This window comes from Coenobita brevimanus, chromosome 92 (genome assembly GCF_032717465.1).
Source record: "Coenobita brevimanus isolate Jiangsu-jjx chromosome 92, ASM3271746v2, whole genome shotgun sequence".
NCBI lineage: Eukaryota > Metazoa > Arthropoda > Malacostraca > Decapoda > Coenobitidae > Coenobita > Coenobita brevimanus.
Genome location: NC_137045.1, coordinates 12,748,634 through 12,764,558, shown reverse-complemented (window position 1 = coordinate 12,764,558; position 15,925 = coordinate 12,748,634). Strand labels below are relative to the sequence as shown.

Sequence of the window (15,925 nt, the reverse complement as noted above, 5' to 3'; positions counted from 1 at the left end):
TGTGTGTGTGTGTGTGTGTGTGTGTGTGTGTGTGTGTGTGTGTGTGTAAATTATTGACGTGCGCGTGTATGTGGGGTGTTACTATGTACGTACGAGCTTGTGTGCGAGGTGTATGGTACTAGAAGGTGTGTGTGTGTGTGTGTGTGTGTGTGTGTGTGTGTGTGTGTGTGGAAGGAAGAGTGGGAGGGGAAGGAAGAGGTGAGTAACCCTCTAAAGTATGAAGGAGGTAGGTGGGGGGGCGGAGGAGGAAGAAGGAAGGGAGAGAGAGAGGAAAGGAGTGATATTAGGCTGTTGACCGGGTCCTTTCTTCCTTTAGGGCAGTTCTCTCTCTCTCTCTCTCACTTTCCTATCTTCTTTTCTCCCCATTATTCCTATTTTTCTCTCACTTCCTTCCAGACTTCATCATATCTCAATCTCTCTCTCTCTCCCTTCATTCCCCACATATTCTTTCCTTCCTACCTCCTTCTTTCCTCCTACTTTCCTTTTTGTTTCCTTCTTCCCTATCTATTTCTCCCCTTCCCTTTTTCCTCTTTTTCTTTTCCTTCCATTCTGCCACCTCCATTTCTTCCCTTTATCTCCAACTTTTTCTCCTTTCCTTCTACCTCCTTTTTCCTCCCAATTTCCCTCCTTCCACGATTCATATTTTAGTCTTCCTTCCCTCTTTCCGCATTCCTTTCGTTCTTCCGCCTCATCTCTCCCTTCCACTCTCCCTCCTCTCCCTTCCTCTGCTTCTCCTCCTTTCTTTAGCTTCTATCCTCCTCCTTCCTTCTTTCCCTCCCTCCTTTCCTCACCTCCTCCCTCCCACAGGCCTGCCCTTCGTCTGGAAAGGTCAGGTGAACCAGGTAACATCGTCTAATTACGTCTGGGTCAGTGATTGCCAATCTGGGTAGACACAGATAAGCCGGGATTCCCTCCATGCAAAAAATGCCTAGCCAAGATTTGTGTTGCAGGGGTTGTTGACTTGATTTTCTTCTTCTTTTCTTTTCTTTTCTCTTATAATCTGTTGTTGTTGTTTTTGTTGCTGTTGTTCTTGTTCTTATTCTTCTTGAATGTGCCGCCACCAGCATTTTTTTTTTTTTTAACAATCGAGACTCACGGAGAGCTTGGCTACTCACATCACTCCCATATTGTGTGTGTGTGTGTGTGTGTGTGTGTGTGTGTGTGTGTGTGTGTGTGTGTGTGTGTGTGTGTGTGTGTGTGTGTTTAATAACCTGTGACATGTTAAACCCACTGATTATAAAGAATTGGGTAAAGTGTATCATGCCGTGTTAAAATTAAGTGCCGCACGCCTCTCGCTGACCCTGTTCCATTTTCTGTATTAACTGCGCATAATTCCTGCTAAGAAAACTGGATTGTGGATGATACAGGAGAGGGAAGGGGCGGTGAAGATATGAAAGCTCGAAAGATGTGGAGAGGCTGCCTATCTGTCTCTGAACTGTATACTGACAGATGCCTTAATCGTGTAAGGAGTGGCCACAGAAAGATTGCGTCCACGTCGCCCTGTCCTCTGTCATTTAGATGCTCTGCCTCCAACTCACAACCCTCTCTCATATATCGCTCCACTCCATTCCTCAGTATCATCCTTGGTCTTTCCTTCCTCCTCCTCTCCCCCTCCACCTTACTTACATACACTTCTAGTCAGTCTCTCATTTTGATTTGTGATAATATGTGGGATAAATTATGATCTTACTATTTAGGGTGACAATATCAACTACAGCACTCTACGGGGTGCATTCCTCCGCCATGCAAAACGCCAAGAAGCTCCACATACTCGTACTTCAGAATCTTCTCGTATACGATTACGTACCCTAAACAAGGAAGCTCTACTTGTCTGGAATGAAAACAGGTGTTATTATTTCCCATCAAATACGTGTAAAGGCTGAATTAACATACCTCGTAATCTTATCTTACAGCTAGAAGTACCCTAAACACCCAATAATGCTCACCAACAGCCATATGTTTACACGCCACACGCTATAAAAAGTTTATCTGTACGACATCAACTCACTCCCCCAAAAAAGTCCCCTGGCACAAAAACAGCCCTCGAGTCGTGTGTAGTGCTTAGTTTTTCCTACATGGACAAGGTGGGTGGTTAAGGATCATGACTATTCTACCTACCTACCTACACACTACCTGGCGCATCATCCTGTAAAAGGTAAACCAGACAAGAGGACTCTCAGGAATTTTTGTCTCAACATAGCAACGTCCTCTAGTCCTCATCATTCAACCCTCTCATTCACTTAAATTGCAAAGCCTGATTATTAACTTTTTAAAAGCAGGTACCAAAATCTGCCTTATTCCGCTAGTACGTGGATAAGGTATTTTGGAGAGGAAGAAATGGACAGTTTTACTATTATGATGACCAGGGAAAGTACCCTTACCTATATTGCTGCAACACCTTGAAACAAAAAACATTACTTTTTTAGGCTAAATAAGAGACTCCAAATGCTCATATTCATTCTGAGAATCCGATTACCATTCAACAAGTACATCGCTCAAAGATAACTTTCATATGACTTCGTCCCTCGTGAATATGTTCAGTGAAAAAAAAAAAGGGGGAGCTTCAAATTCATGTTCTACGTATGAATACACTACAAACAAGCGAAGGCCAAAATCATGCTAATAAAAGATTCATCATTCATTCATTGCCAGACGCCATGTATCCCAAACGGGGTGGACAAGGGCTTAGAGTTAATTGTTTTACAGGGAGGGGCACTAATCCTCCACCAACCCCACTTGACACGTAGGGACAAATTTTAATAAGAATTAACAAGAGGGAAAAAACTATACAGCGCTCCCATCCACATGGGGTCTAACGAAACGGGTAAAACACAACTATAAATAATGTCAATAAATTACACCGTCCAGGCCGCGGAGGCTTGGCCCACACAAGACACATTCCAGACCCATAACGGCACGTGAGTGAGGGACACCACCACCACCACCAGACACCATATTTACTGTCTAGTCTACAGACTTCACAGCCTTGGGGATCGGTAGCGCCATCGTCCATCCCACCTCCTTCTTCCCTTCCACCGTGACCCCATAAACAATGTCTGGAAAAGCCCAGCTAGGCCCTCATCCCCTCTCAACACTGGTGAGCGCGCGCGCACACACACACACACACACACACACACACACACACACACACACACACACACACACACACACACATATATATATATAGATATATATATATATATAATATATATATAATATATATATAATATATATATATATATATATATATATATATATATATATATATATATATATATATATATATATATATATATATATTTACACACACACACACACACACACAACGTTAATTTTTCTTCCTCCTCCTTTTCCAATACATGTCACTCTTCTTCCTTCCCTCTCCTCTTTCCCTTCCCTTATACCTTCCACTCATCCTCCTGCTCTATCTCCAGCTCATCTTCATCCCCCTTCTTCCTACTCCCTCTGCTCCCCAGTGTTCTTCCTAAACCATCTCCCTCCTATCCCTCCCCAATCTTCCTTACCCATATTCCTCTTCCTCTTCCTCCTACCCCTTCTGCTTCCTAATCTTCCTCATCCCCCCTTCCACCTACTCTTCCTCCTACCCCGTCTGCCTCCCAGTCTTCTTCCTAACCCCTCTTCCTCATACCCCCTCTGCCTCCCAAGCTTCTTCCTGCCCCCAGCACGTCCAGTTTTTAGATGGTCTTGGAAATGCTACTTGCCACTGTTTGCTGGAATACCCCCGCCGCCCCGACGTGCTGGCGCCAAGTACAGTTGGGGTCATTAATTCCTCTGCACCAGTGATTCCCTATCTGGGGGTCATGGGGTACCCTAATCTAACCTAATATAACATTATTTCACTTAACCTACCCTAACCTAACCTAAACTAGCCTAACCTAAACAAACCCGACCTAACCTCACCACACTCGGCAACCCATCTAATTTAACTTCAACAAAAACTGTGCGGCATGATGTATTTCTCAGCAGGCCATGGGGTCATCTTAAATATCGATGTCACTATAGTAGAATTTCACAATAGTCTTCCTAAGGCAAATTTGGGAGGAATCCTTTTCTGAAATTTTGAAAACTGGTTACTACCTTGTTCTCAGCAAACTGGCTGCAGGGATACTTCTAGAATTCCGCTACCTGTCTCTGCTTGAAACAGAAGTTTCAAATACGCTAAGCACCAAATCAAAATAGAGCAAATGATTCCACGCGGAAGCTGACAGCCGTTGTTACCTTAATGTGATTCAATCACTGACGCCCAAACTGACAGCAAAAATGAAAATCAACATCTCCACTGAGTTTTCCAATTATTATTTTAGTGTTACTGTACCTGCATACACCGCATTCTCTGGTTTAATCATCCGTGCCGTTAAAATCTTGTACCCAATATACTCATACTAACAACTATGATTTGCTTCCATCTCCAAAGCAGGATGTAGATGGGGCAACTTAGATTGGATTCTGTCCGAAAGGTCACTTTTTTTTTTTTCTTTTTTTTTCCGCACCGTTTGCTAGCTAACATAATCCTTTCCATGTTTCACTAAGCACTCCTAATTTTACGTTCAATTTTTCATTTTCGGTTTCAGGTTTCCAGGTAACAAGTCAGAACACGAAGGATGTACTGACTATGTGCTTCCCCCCTCATTTTCTACATAAGGCAAATTCCTATTCAATGCTGTTAATTTGCTTACCAAATCTATCCATCTTATTCCAATCCTTCGCTTGAGATTTTGATAGAGAAAGTGGCTTATCCGAACTCCCAGTCCTAAGTATACATACATATTGTTCTAAATTTGCTCTTCATCTTCTAGTTCACTGTTACTATAAGATACTGAATTCGGCTGTTACATATTACTTTGTTTCATTTTATATTCATCTTCAAGTCTCATTTCAACTCTCCCCGTTCGGGTCAGCTGTTGTTTTTAAGATCTTTTCTTGATTCCCTGAGAACAAGGTCACCTGGAAATCACTCTCCAATCTCTCACTGTTCGTGTGGAAGGGTTAAGAACTCCTAAACTATCTGATGCGCGATCAGTTTTCAATAAAGAACAGGGCAAAATACTCTGATCAATCTATGTACTCAGAAAAAAAGAAAAAAAAAAAAGTAGCGGTTTCAGGTGGGGATGGGTGGGCGACTTTTCCGCGTTAAAACACAGGTATTATTTTTCATCGTTATATCGTGTTTACATTCGATACCCTGACCCGTCCCTGCTGCGTTATGTGACCCTGGTGGTGGTGGCTACTCCTGCTCTCTCTCTCTCTCTCTCTCTCTCTCTCTCTCTCTCTCTCTCTTACACACACTTGTTTCATGTCTCTTCCAACACAGGCCTCAGCAGACAACACCCCTTCAGCGCAACATTCCTCTGCCTCCCCATGAATCCTTATCACTCGGTCTAATCTTAATCTCACCACACTTTAATTCCCAACACACTCTCATATATACTACTCTACACATTCCGTTTTTTCTGGGTGGGTGGCCTGTGAATGATGGGAGGGTGAGAGGAGAAGGTGGAGAGAGAGGGCGTTCGGATGTGGGTAGGTAGGTGGAGAGAGTGGGTGGAAGGCAGGGAGTAGGTGGTGGGAGGTGAGTGGAAGAGGCAGATAAAGAGGGTGCTTGGACAGACTGGGTGGTGTGATTGGTAGGGGGTGGGAAAGGGGGAAAAAAGAAGGTGATAGGTGGGTGAGCGGGACAGAGAGAGGGCAGTGGGTGGTAGATGGTTGGAGCAGAGAGGGAGGGAGGTGGGTTGGATGACAAGTGGTCGGTGAGTGGGTGGGGGGGAGAGAAGGTGGTTGGATAGATTAGCTGGGCGGACTGTCGTGTTGATTGCTAGGCGGACAACAGCGGCAAGACAGCTAGGTGGGTGGGTGAGATGAGAGTGGGGAGGGGTAAGGTGGGATGGGGTTAGATGGGGCGGCATGAGGGCGAGCTGGGTTTGGTTGGTTTGTTGGTCTGGGTTGGGTGGGTCCGGTCAGGTAAGGTTAGGGTAGGTTATACTGATCTGGGTTAGTCCGGAGCAGGATAAGGGCGGGGTGAGATGAAAGGAGGGTGGATGGGATGACGGTACTGTGGGATGTGGTAGAATGAGCACAGACTGGGATAGAAACGGATGAAGTGAACGTGAGACGGGCTGAATACGAATACATAAACTGGTAGAAAAAAAAAAAATCCAAGATGCTTCATAAACCGACGAAAATACGACCGTTGAAAAGTCAGAGGTTAAGGTCAGAGAGTCAAACCGTAAGTACAGTATTCCGCGTCTACTCTGGCCAAGTCGCCAGGAACATTATCTAAAGCCGAATTCTCGTGAGTTATGAAGTCTCCCAAGCGCCTCTTCTTTGCCAGGACATTCCTGTATATGGTAAATCAACTTATTAAGGTGTGTGAGAGAGAGAAAAAAAAAACTGTTTTAGTTCGGCCAACTATCAGACAATTTTATTTATCTCAAATGGGTCAAAACAGTGACTGTTGAAACTTTTTTTTTCTTATCCGTCGATCTGGCGATATTATTTTATATTATCATTGTTATTAAAACTTCCAATATCACTGAGGAAAGATTTCTTCTTCTTCTTCTTCTTCTTATCAGTAGTAGTAGTAGTAGTAGTAATTCATACTACTACTACTATCGCTACTACTACTGCTGCTGCTGCTGCTATTATTACTACTACTACTACAACACTGAATATTTCGTGTCTCAGAAGCTCGGGGCACGTCCAAACTACGGGGAACGTCGCAAAAGTCCAATTTCAGCGAACGTAAGTGTCTCTATTGTTGTGTTATTAAGCGTACTGGCTTGTTAAAAGTAGGACGAGTGGGGGAGGGGAGGGAGATTAGGTGTCAAAGGAAATGCTTCTGAGGACATTGGCCAAAGGAGAGCGACAGGAAGGGTGGGGAGGGGAGGGGAGGGGAAGAAAGGGGAGAAGAGAGGGAGGGGAGGGAAACATGAGAGAGAGAGAGAGAGAGAGAGAGAGAGAGAGAGAGAGAGAGAGAGAGAGAGAGAGAGAGAGAGAGAGAGTTAAGAAGAGAAGAAGGAAGGGAAGGGAAGGGAAGGGAAGGGAAGGGAAGGGGAGGGGAAGGAAGGGAAGTGTGGGGATGTGGTGTGAAAGAGGCAAAGAGGGGAAGGTGAGGGGAGGAGAGCAAGAGGGGAAAGTAAGAGGATGCGACGTGTGGCGAGAGAAGGAGAGGGGAAGGATGGAGAGGGGAGGAGGAGGGAGGAAGAAAGGGAAGAAAAAGGTGTGGCGAGAGAGAGGGGGGAAGAGTTAATGGGAGGGGTCGGTGGAGGAGGAAGAAGGGAAGGAGGGGTGAGAGGGGAGAGGAAGGTCGTTGCGTCTTCACCATGACCTTCCTTCACCCCAGTCACTAGAATACAACACTTGCCACTTGTACACACACACACACACACACACACACACACACACACACACACACACACACACTAACACACAAATTCTCTCTCTCCCTCTCTCTCTCTCCGTTTTCCTCCTTCCCTCTTGCTTGTATTTCTATAATCATGTGACTCTTTTTCTCAATTTTATCTTTCTTTTCTTTTTCTTCACATTTACTGATTTCTCATTTTCTCCGCCATTCTGTCTTTTTCCACCATTGTCCTCCTCTCTTTCCCCCCCTCCCCATTTTCATCTCTCCATCTCTTTCCCTTTTCCTCTAGATTCCCCTTTCTCGTCTCATTCTCCCCATTTCAGTAATTCGTCAGTACTCAGTCACTCTTGAATCCTACTTTTCTTTTAGTATCACTCATAATTATTTTCCCTTGACACAAAATATACTGAGAACAACTATACCGATTTTCCTTCAACTAAGTCCAGATCTTCGCCCTGTTGCAGCTTATTCCACGAAACTTAATGGCAGAAAAAGATAATGCTATTGCTCTACATCCTTTTCGTTGCACTTCCTCGTGGCTAGCATCATATTTTAGCGTTAACTTACTGGTACAACTAAGCATTCAAGATGAAGAGACGGCAATTTTTGGCCATGTTAGAATGCAGCTAGTCTCCAGAAGCGGTTCCGTGAGATACCAATATTTTCTTAAATCTAGGGACTTTTACCTAATCGTTAAAGTACCGGATAATGTTGCCTTATTCTTAAAAATATGGAACGGTTCTTGATGCGCCGTTTTGAAGGCGTTTTAATTTACTTTAATACAGAAAAGTCTGAAGCTTTACAGGGTTTATTTGGCTATAGTTTCATTTCCATTTTCCTCCTCCTCCTCCTCATCATCATCACCATCATCCACCTCCTCACTCTACCATCATCACCATCGGCATCATCATCACGATCATTATCCTCCACCTCCTCAACATATCATCATCATCATCATCATCAACAGTGCCACTATAATCACAATCCTCCTCACCCTCATCATCAACAGCAGCAACAAATGAAAGCCCAAAGCAAAACAGGGATCATTCACCTTTTTCCAGTCTCACCAATTCTCTGTCAGTCTTTTCTATCTCAGACACCTGTATTTACAAATTTCATCCTTACCTCTCTCTCTCTCTCTCTCTCTCTCTCTCTTGGGCCGCAGTTATCTCTCTGCTTTCTGTTCTTAGAAAGCGTGGCCAGCAATGTCAATTTCTGTTTTACACTGTGGTAATTACATCACTATTCCCTAATCCAAAACGTATCTTTAGCTCTCCCTCTGATATCTAATATTATCTTCTCCATTAGTTATAGAGGTCTCCTAATTTATAATCCAATTGTTAAGTCAGAATACAAAGAACAAAGACAACATACTTTTCGTTTTACAGACATGGAATTTATACGATGCTATGTTAGAATAAAAAAAAAAACACTATGTTTTATCAGACAAGGAATTTATACACCTCAGGGTTATGCTGATAAATAAAGAACACATTAAATCTTCAACTTTCCTTTCAGAAGGAGAGAGAAGAAACTGGCTGTTCATGATTTACAGGGCCTTACAGCTATCAAACTGACCAGAAAGTCTGGTTATGTTCACTTGGCCGCGGGGAATATCCATGGAGAGAAAATTATGTCTCCTTTTCAACCACATCTCTTCCCTGGTCTCTTCTCAGTGTCCTTACGAAGTCTCATCAAAGTGGCTGCATTTCTTTTCATGGATCCTAATACGTTTCTCTTCCACCCATTGTCATTACAGCTTCACTCTGAACCTAGGCAGTTTTTTTTCTTTTTTTAATTCAATGCACGCCATGAAAAGATGCTTCTTGAAATTAGATGTTTTTCTCATTCACTTGGTTTGAAACCCGATTACAGATTATTGTTGAAGATACACTATGAAATCATGCGAAAAAGCCTGGTTGGTTTCCGCGTACTGTTCAACCAAATTCGATCTGTATGGACAATTGTAAGCCTCCGATTACGGTGGAACCACCATTAAAAAGAAGATTAAGGTGACTGTTCTCTCTCTCTCTCTCTCTTTAATAACACACACACACACACACACACACACACACACACACACACACACACACACACACACACACACTTTATTTCTACCATTCCTCCTCCTTTTCTATCTAATTACATTGATCGTTCACTTTTCTTTCAGTCATTTTACCTCCTCTGATCGATCTGACACTGTGTGTGTGTGTGTGTGTGTGTGTGTGTGTGTGTGTGTGTGTGTGTGTGTGTGTGTGTGTGTGTGTGTGTGTGTGTGTGTGTGTGTGTGTGTGTGTGTGTGTGTGTGTGTGTGTGTGTGTGTGTGTGTGTGTGTGTGTGTGTGTGTGTGTGTGTGTGTGTGTGTGTGTGTGTGTGTGTGTGTGTGTGTGTGTGTGTGTGTGTGTGTGTGTGTGTGTGTCGGGGTAGTCAGCTTTAACTCCCTGGTTTCATTAAGATGCCTACACGAGCACGCACCCTTTCAAGAGATCTGCCCAGTCCTCTCCAGTACACTTCACTCCCTGCCACACCAGCACCATGCACCACTGCCCATTATACTTCCCCCAATACCCTCTTAACATTGAGGCTCTTATGACTCACTCTGCTGACTATAATCGTCTGGTGTTAGCAAGAATATGATATTAGAGTCGTCCCGATCATGAGAGTTAATGGGACCAGTATTACCACTCTCAGGCTCGTGGGATTAACTCAGCAGAGAGAGAGAGAGAGAGAGAGAGAGAGAGAGAGAGAGAGAGAGAGAGAGAGAGAGAGAGAGAGAGAGAGAGAATCGTCTTGTGTTAGCTGAGCCTGAATAATAAAGTTCTTTCGCCCAACAGGGGGTTAATGGTACAGTTTTAACATATTCAGGCGCCTATATTCTTCATGATAACAAGACGCTGAAATACCTCTCTTGATTCAGCATACTCCATTCTAATCAGGAAAATGTCTGTGTGTTAAAAACTTGCTAAAAACGATGCAACTTAATAGTAAGAAGGATGCACCGTTTCTACTGTGCTACTACACAAAAAAAATAAATTAATAAAATTGTGTTCAGTTGGTTCCCTGTACTTCACATTATCAATGAAGAGAATAAAGTAACGGGGAGAAAGAGATCTGATTATTTACGTTCCCTTTCTTACAACGGCCAGGTTAACTCCTTCACAGAGTGGTGTTTCTCATAATTAGGCTACCGTAATCCAAATCATTTATGGGTAACTCCACTAATCCCGTAATGGCGTTACAAGATTGAAAAATCGACATTAGCCTTTTAGTACATCGAACCTGCGTGTTGCACCGTCACCCTCAATGGCACCCTGAATCAGAAGTCAGGACGCAGAATTGAAAAAAAAAAAATAAATAAATAACAAAAACGAGCAATTATAATTGTACTTAGGTAGGTTATAGAGTGCTTTTTAAGACTATGTATAAGAAGTTGTATGCGGCTTTCATGGATTTGGAGAAAGCATATGACAGGGTGGATAGACAAGGATTGTGGAAAGTGTTAAGAATATATGGAGTAGATGGGAAGTTGTTGAATGCTGTGAAGAGTATGTACGATGGTGCGAAGGCTGCAGTGCGTGTGGATGGTGAACTAAGTGAATTTTTCTCTTTGAAAGTTGGTTTGAAACAGGGATGTGTCATGTCTCCATGGTTGTTCAATCTGTACATGGATGGGGTAATAAAAGAGGTACAAGGTAGGGTAGTGGATGTTGGAGTGGCCCTGGTGAGAGAGGATAGTGTTTGGAAACTCCCTGTACTGTTGTTTGCAGATGATACTGTGTTGCTGAGTGAAGACGAAGGGGAGCTGCAAGGCTTGGTGGATGAGTTTGAGAGAGTGTGTAAGAAACGGAACCTAAAGGTGAATGTAGGGAAGAGTAAAGTGATGGTCTTTGAGAGAGGTGAAGTTAGTGAATGTACAGCGAGGTTGGATGGTGAGGAATTGGAAAATGTGAGTACGTTTAAGTATTTGGGTAGTGTGATGAGTAAGGATGGAGGTTTGGAGGGTGAAGTGCTTGAAAGGGTACAGCAGGGAAGAAAGGTTGCTGGTTCTTTGAAAGCAGTGATAAGAAACAGGGAAGTGAGCATGGAAGTGAAAAAGTTACTACATGACAGTATTGTGATACCAACTCTAACGTACGGAAGTGAAGCTTGGACATTGTTGGAAGGACACAAGTCAAGAGTGAGGGCAGTGGAAATGAGTTATTTAAGAGGAGCCTGTGGAGTCACATGGAGAGACAGGCTGACGAATGAGGATATAAAGTAGCGTTGTGGTGTGGATGTGGATGTGATAAGAAGCGTTATGAGGAACACACTGAGGTGGTTTGGCCACGTGGAGAGGATGGAGGGTGAAAGACTGACGAAGAGAGTGTATGTGAGTGAGGTGGAGGGGGAAAGAGGGAGGGGGAGGCCGAGGATGAGATGGAGGGATGGGGTGGAGAGGTATATGAGAGAGGGGGGTGTGAGTTGGGAGCAGGGCAGTGAAATGGCGGGGGACAGGGCGACTTGGAGGCGATTTGTTTGTGGCCACCCCAAACGGGATTGAGGCGTCTGGCAATAGATAGATAGATAGACAGACTCCCCTGGCCCACTGTTAGCTGGAGACAATCGCCTGGCGTTACCGCGAATACAATACCAGAGTTGTCCCGACCACGAGCGGGTTAATACGCGACTGTGGAAGGTGAGATGAGACGGGCATGTAGAGAGGGTGGGTGGGTGGCCGCAATGTGTAGGCAAGGGAAGACCATTACAGATGAGGGGATACAAAAAGAATCTCCTTGGTCCTGTATTTGCTAGGTTCTGTACTAACATTTTCCTATGCAATGGACATACTTTGCGATTATACTATGGCTGCCTTCGGATTATTTAACTCAGCACAGGGGTGGAGCTAGCTGATATAAGACTGAAAGCGATCTCCAGTAACAATTTTCCTGATATGGACGAACATCAGGATTTGCTATAGCCGTCGCCAGATGATGTTTATCCGAAAAGAGGAGTTAATGTTTTACTATAAGTCTACGTGGTCGTGGAGAGACAACTCAACCGCCTTTATTTATACGGGTATATACACATACATATATAACCTACATTTGTATTTATGTATATAGAGATATAGACAGATATAGACAGACAGATAGATAAATAGACAGATAGACAGACAGACAGACAGATAATTTGGAGCCAGACAGATACAGAGACATACCACAACACAAGAGCTGTTGTAACATAACATAGTATAAGAGCTAACACAGTTCTATACAACTTTAAATCGTGCTCTATCAATAGGCATGGGTTAAACGAAAAAAAAAAAGAAGAAAAAAAAAAAGATGCAGATGAGTCACTTCTCAGCACTAATGTTGAAAAAGGTGTCGCGGGTGTGCAGGCGCCGGTGTGACTGCCTGGATGGGCGTAGTCACCACAGGAGGAAGCTGTTGCAGACGGTGCCTTTGGCCTTTAATGGCATAAATAAGTAAAGCTTAATGCTTTCGCTGTTATGGATGTGCTTTTCTTATTGAGGTTAGCATCAAACAATTTATCCTGCAGAGAGGACTTCTAGCTATAAAATAGGAGATTCCTGTGGTTCTAGGTTGTGCAATAGATGTTATTTTGAAGTTGATACTTAGGTAGCTACTGACTTTCATATTACGATGCTACTTGAAGTAAAGTTTACTCTCAGTATTTACCTAACTAGTCTTCCGTGTGCTAATCTCCCTAGTCCTATTTTCAATCACTGTGCTCTCCTTGAATCTACCTTCAGTTCCACATCTTGCCCTCTATGGTCCCCCTGTCCTTTCCTGCGTCCCTTCTCACTTCCCCTTACTGTCGGACATGCCTCTGATATAAGACCATCGGACATGCCTTTACCAGACCTTGACCATGTAACCTCTTTGTGTTGTATAACTCAACTGAAATATTTTTTTACCTGTGAATGCAGTTGGGCAGACACTGGTTAGTTTGTCCTTTTATGTCTCTCTGTCTGTCTCTGCCTGCCTGCCTGCCTGCCTGCCTGTCTGTCCGTCTGTCTGTCCCTCTGAGACAATATAAATATGATGATTTGCTGCTGTTGTTGTTGTTCTTATGTGTGTCTGCACTGTACGTTCATGTCTTATGTTGATGTACGAATATATGCATGCATGTTAATTAAGTATGCAAGTATGTATGTATCTATGTATGTAAGAGGAAAGCCAACGGTATAGAATGCGTGGTCCGGGTACTCAGGTAGGCGGTCAACTTTTGTATGCACGGCAGAAGGCGACGACGGCGGTGCTGGGGGAGGGGTGGCCGAGTGGAAAGAGTCGTGATAGTGATCGTAATGGTGTTGGTGATAGTGATGGTAGTGCAGGAAGTGGTGCTACTCCAGAGAGGTAGATGAATGGTGATAGTATTGATAGTAGGAGCAGCAGTATAAGTGGTGAGAGTACTGGAGAGGATAACTTGATGATGATGACGATGATGATAAATGTTGGTAGTAGAAAATATTTTAGTAAAAAAAGAAATTATGTGACAGCGCCATCACACTCTCGTTCTGATGGTGTGATACGAAATTTGGCAACAGGTAACAGCCCCTCCCACAACCCACAGCGAGGTGTACGGATCTGAAGCTACGATACGGTACTCACAAACATTTCAACCTTTCAGTGTGGTGATGTGACATTTCGGTTTATTTTTACTACATCCACACGATTTCATTCAGCTTGGGGAGACTTTTCGAACGGAAAAGTGAGGATGTAGCCTTTCTTGGTCCTTTCACTACTAAGGCACTCCACAAAATTTAACATAATAGTCTTAATACTGAAAAATAGGTCTTTAGACTGAAGGGCTTAAGGCAGATCAACGATCCACACAATTTCTGGTAGTAAATGACAGAAAAACCTCCAGCCGCTTCATGGACATTCAGACTAATTCATAACCGATGTCTATCACTTCGAAATGCGCCTCACACCACTTGACCACGAGGCCTCACCGTTACCTAACAACAGGCAATTCTTCATGTTTTATCGACTGTGGTGACCTTGGAACATCTTTGGGCTGACATTTACATTTAACTATGGGTCAGTATTTTTTAGGCGGTTCAGTATACACGACACAAAAAATGACTTAAAGCTCCCCCCATCTTTGCATGCGCTGAAGTAGTCGTGTTACCATTTAGCTTCTTCATTACAGGGTCCCTCCCACGATGAACAACACACCGCAGAGCCTATCAATACAGCCCAGCAACACTGCCCAAGTGGTGCAGTGGTATAGTGCTGGAGTATCATTTGAATGGACGCAAGACTGAGTGTTGAGAGAGATAAACATGGAAATATTACCACTGGTTCAAATCACTTTACAAGATAGGTATCGTAAAACACACACACACACACACACACACACACACACACACACTAAACGACTATTAGGACTGATACGGTCCACTATGTGTCGTGTTCCTTAATTTTTTTTTTTTTTTTTTAATGGAAGGAAGAAGGAACCAGAAGGCCAGAAGCCAACAAGATTGTTCCCTCAAAAAAAAAAAAAAAAAAAAAAAAAAAAAAAAAAAAAAAAAAAGATAGAGCTAAATTCAAGATGTGTTCATTTCGAGAATAAAGCCGCCTGAAGCTAGAAGGAATTAATACGAAAAACATCCTACTAGTATATGACGTTATTGGCGAATAATTCCTATTCCATTACAGCAAGATATGGCCCTTTAGCGGCATAAAATCACTTGACATTAACCGAAACACACACACACACACACACACACACACACACACACACACACACTGTACAGAAGCTTAGAAATAAAAGAAGGAAGAAGAGAAATACTTGACTGTGGTATCCTTGGCAACATAAGGTTTGGTTTGAGTTACGAAAATAACAATAGTAGGAAATCTTTGTCATCTAAAAGGAATGAGGAAGGTAACTGATCGACGATGACGACAGCGATGAGAAGAGGGAAAGGAAGGGGGATGGGGAGGAGAGGGAAGGGAAGGGGATAAGAGGGGGAAAGGGAAGAGGATGGGGAGGGGGAAAGGGAGGGGGAGAGGAAGGCGAAGGAGCAAGAGAAGAAGAGGATGGCATTCAAGGCAATAACACTTACAGTAATACTAATACTAATGATGATGAGGAGGATGACTGAAAATGACGACAACAACAACAACAACAACAATAATAATAATAATAATAATAATAATAATAATCAGTGATAATAATAACAGTAATAAGTGAAATTCATCTACATTAAAAACTTCATCTACAGAAAAGACACCAGCTACCGGTACACCCTGTAATTATCGATCAATACACATCTCAAAATCGCAACTCAAAAAAAAAAAAAGAAAATGAAAGAAACAAAGGCTACGAGCTACCCCTTATATGATTCAGCAGATGCCACCTGTCGTTCTATATAATCTAAGGGACACACATGAAAACCATCGATCAGGGAAAGATGACTAATAAACAACTTCTGGTATCTCAAGACGCAAGGGTTCATCTTTACTCCGCAATATCACAGGCTTCGCATTATTATGTTTAGGATTTAGTTTATGGGAGTTAAATCGGCTCCTATTA

General features: G+C 43.1%; 1 protein-coding gene across 1 annotated transcript in view; it reads right to left on the bottom strand.

The window, feature by feature from the left end:
* Window positions 1-15,925, bottom strand: part of LOC145412219 (DNA oxidative demethylase ALKBH2-like) — a 202,809-nt gene that overhangs the window by 7,986 nt on the left and 178,898 nt on the right. The window lies entirely within an intron of this gene.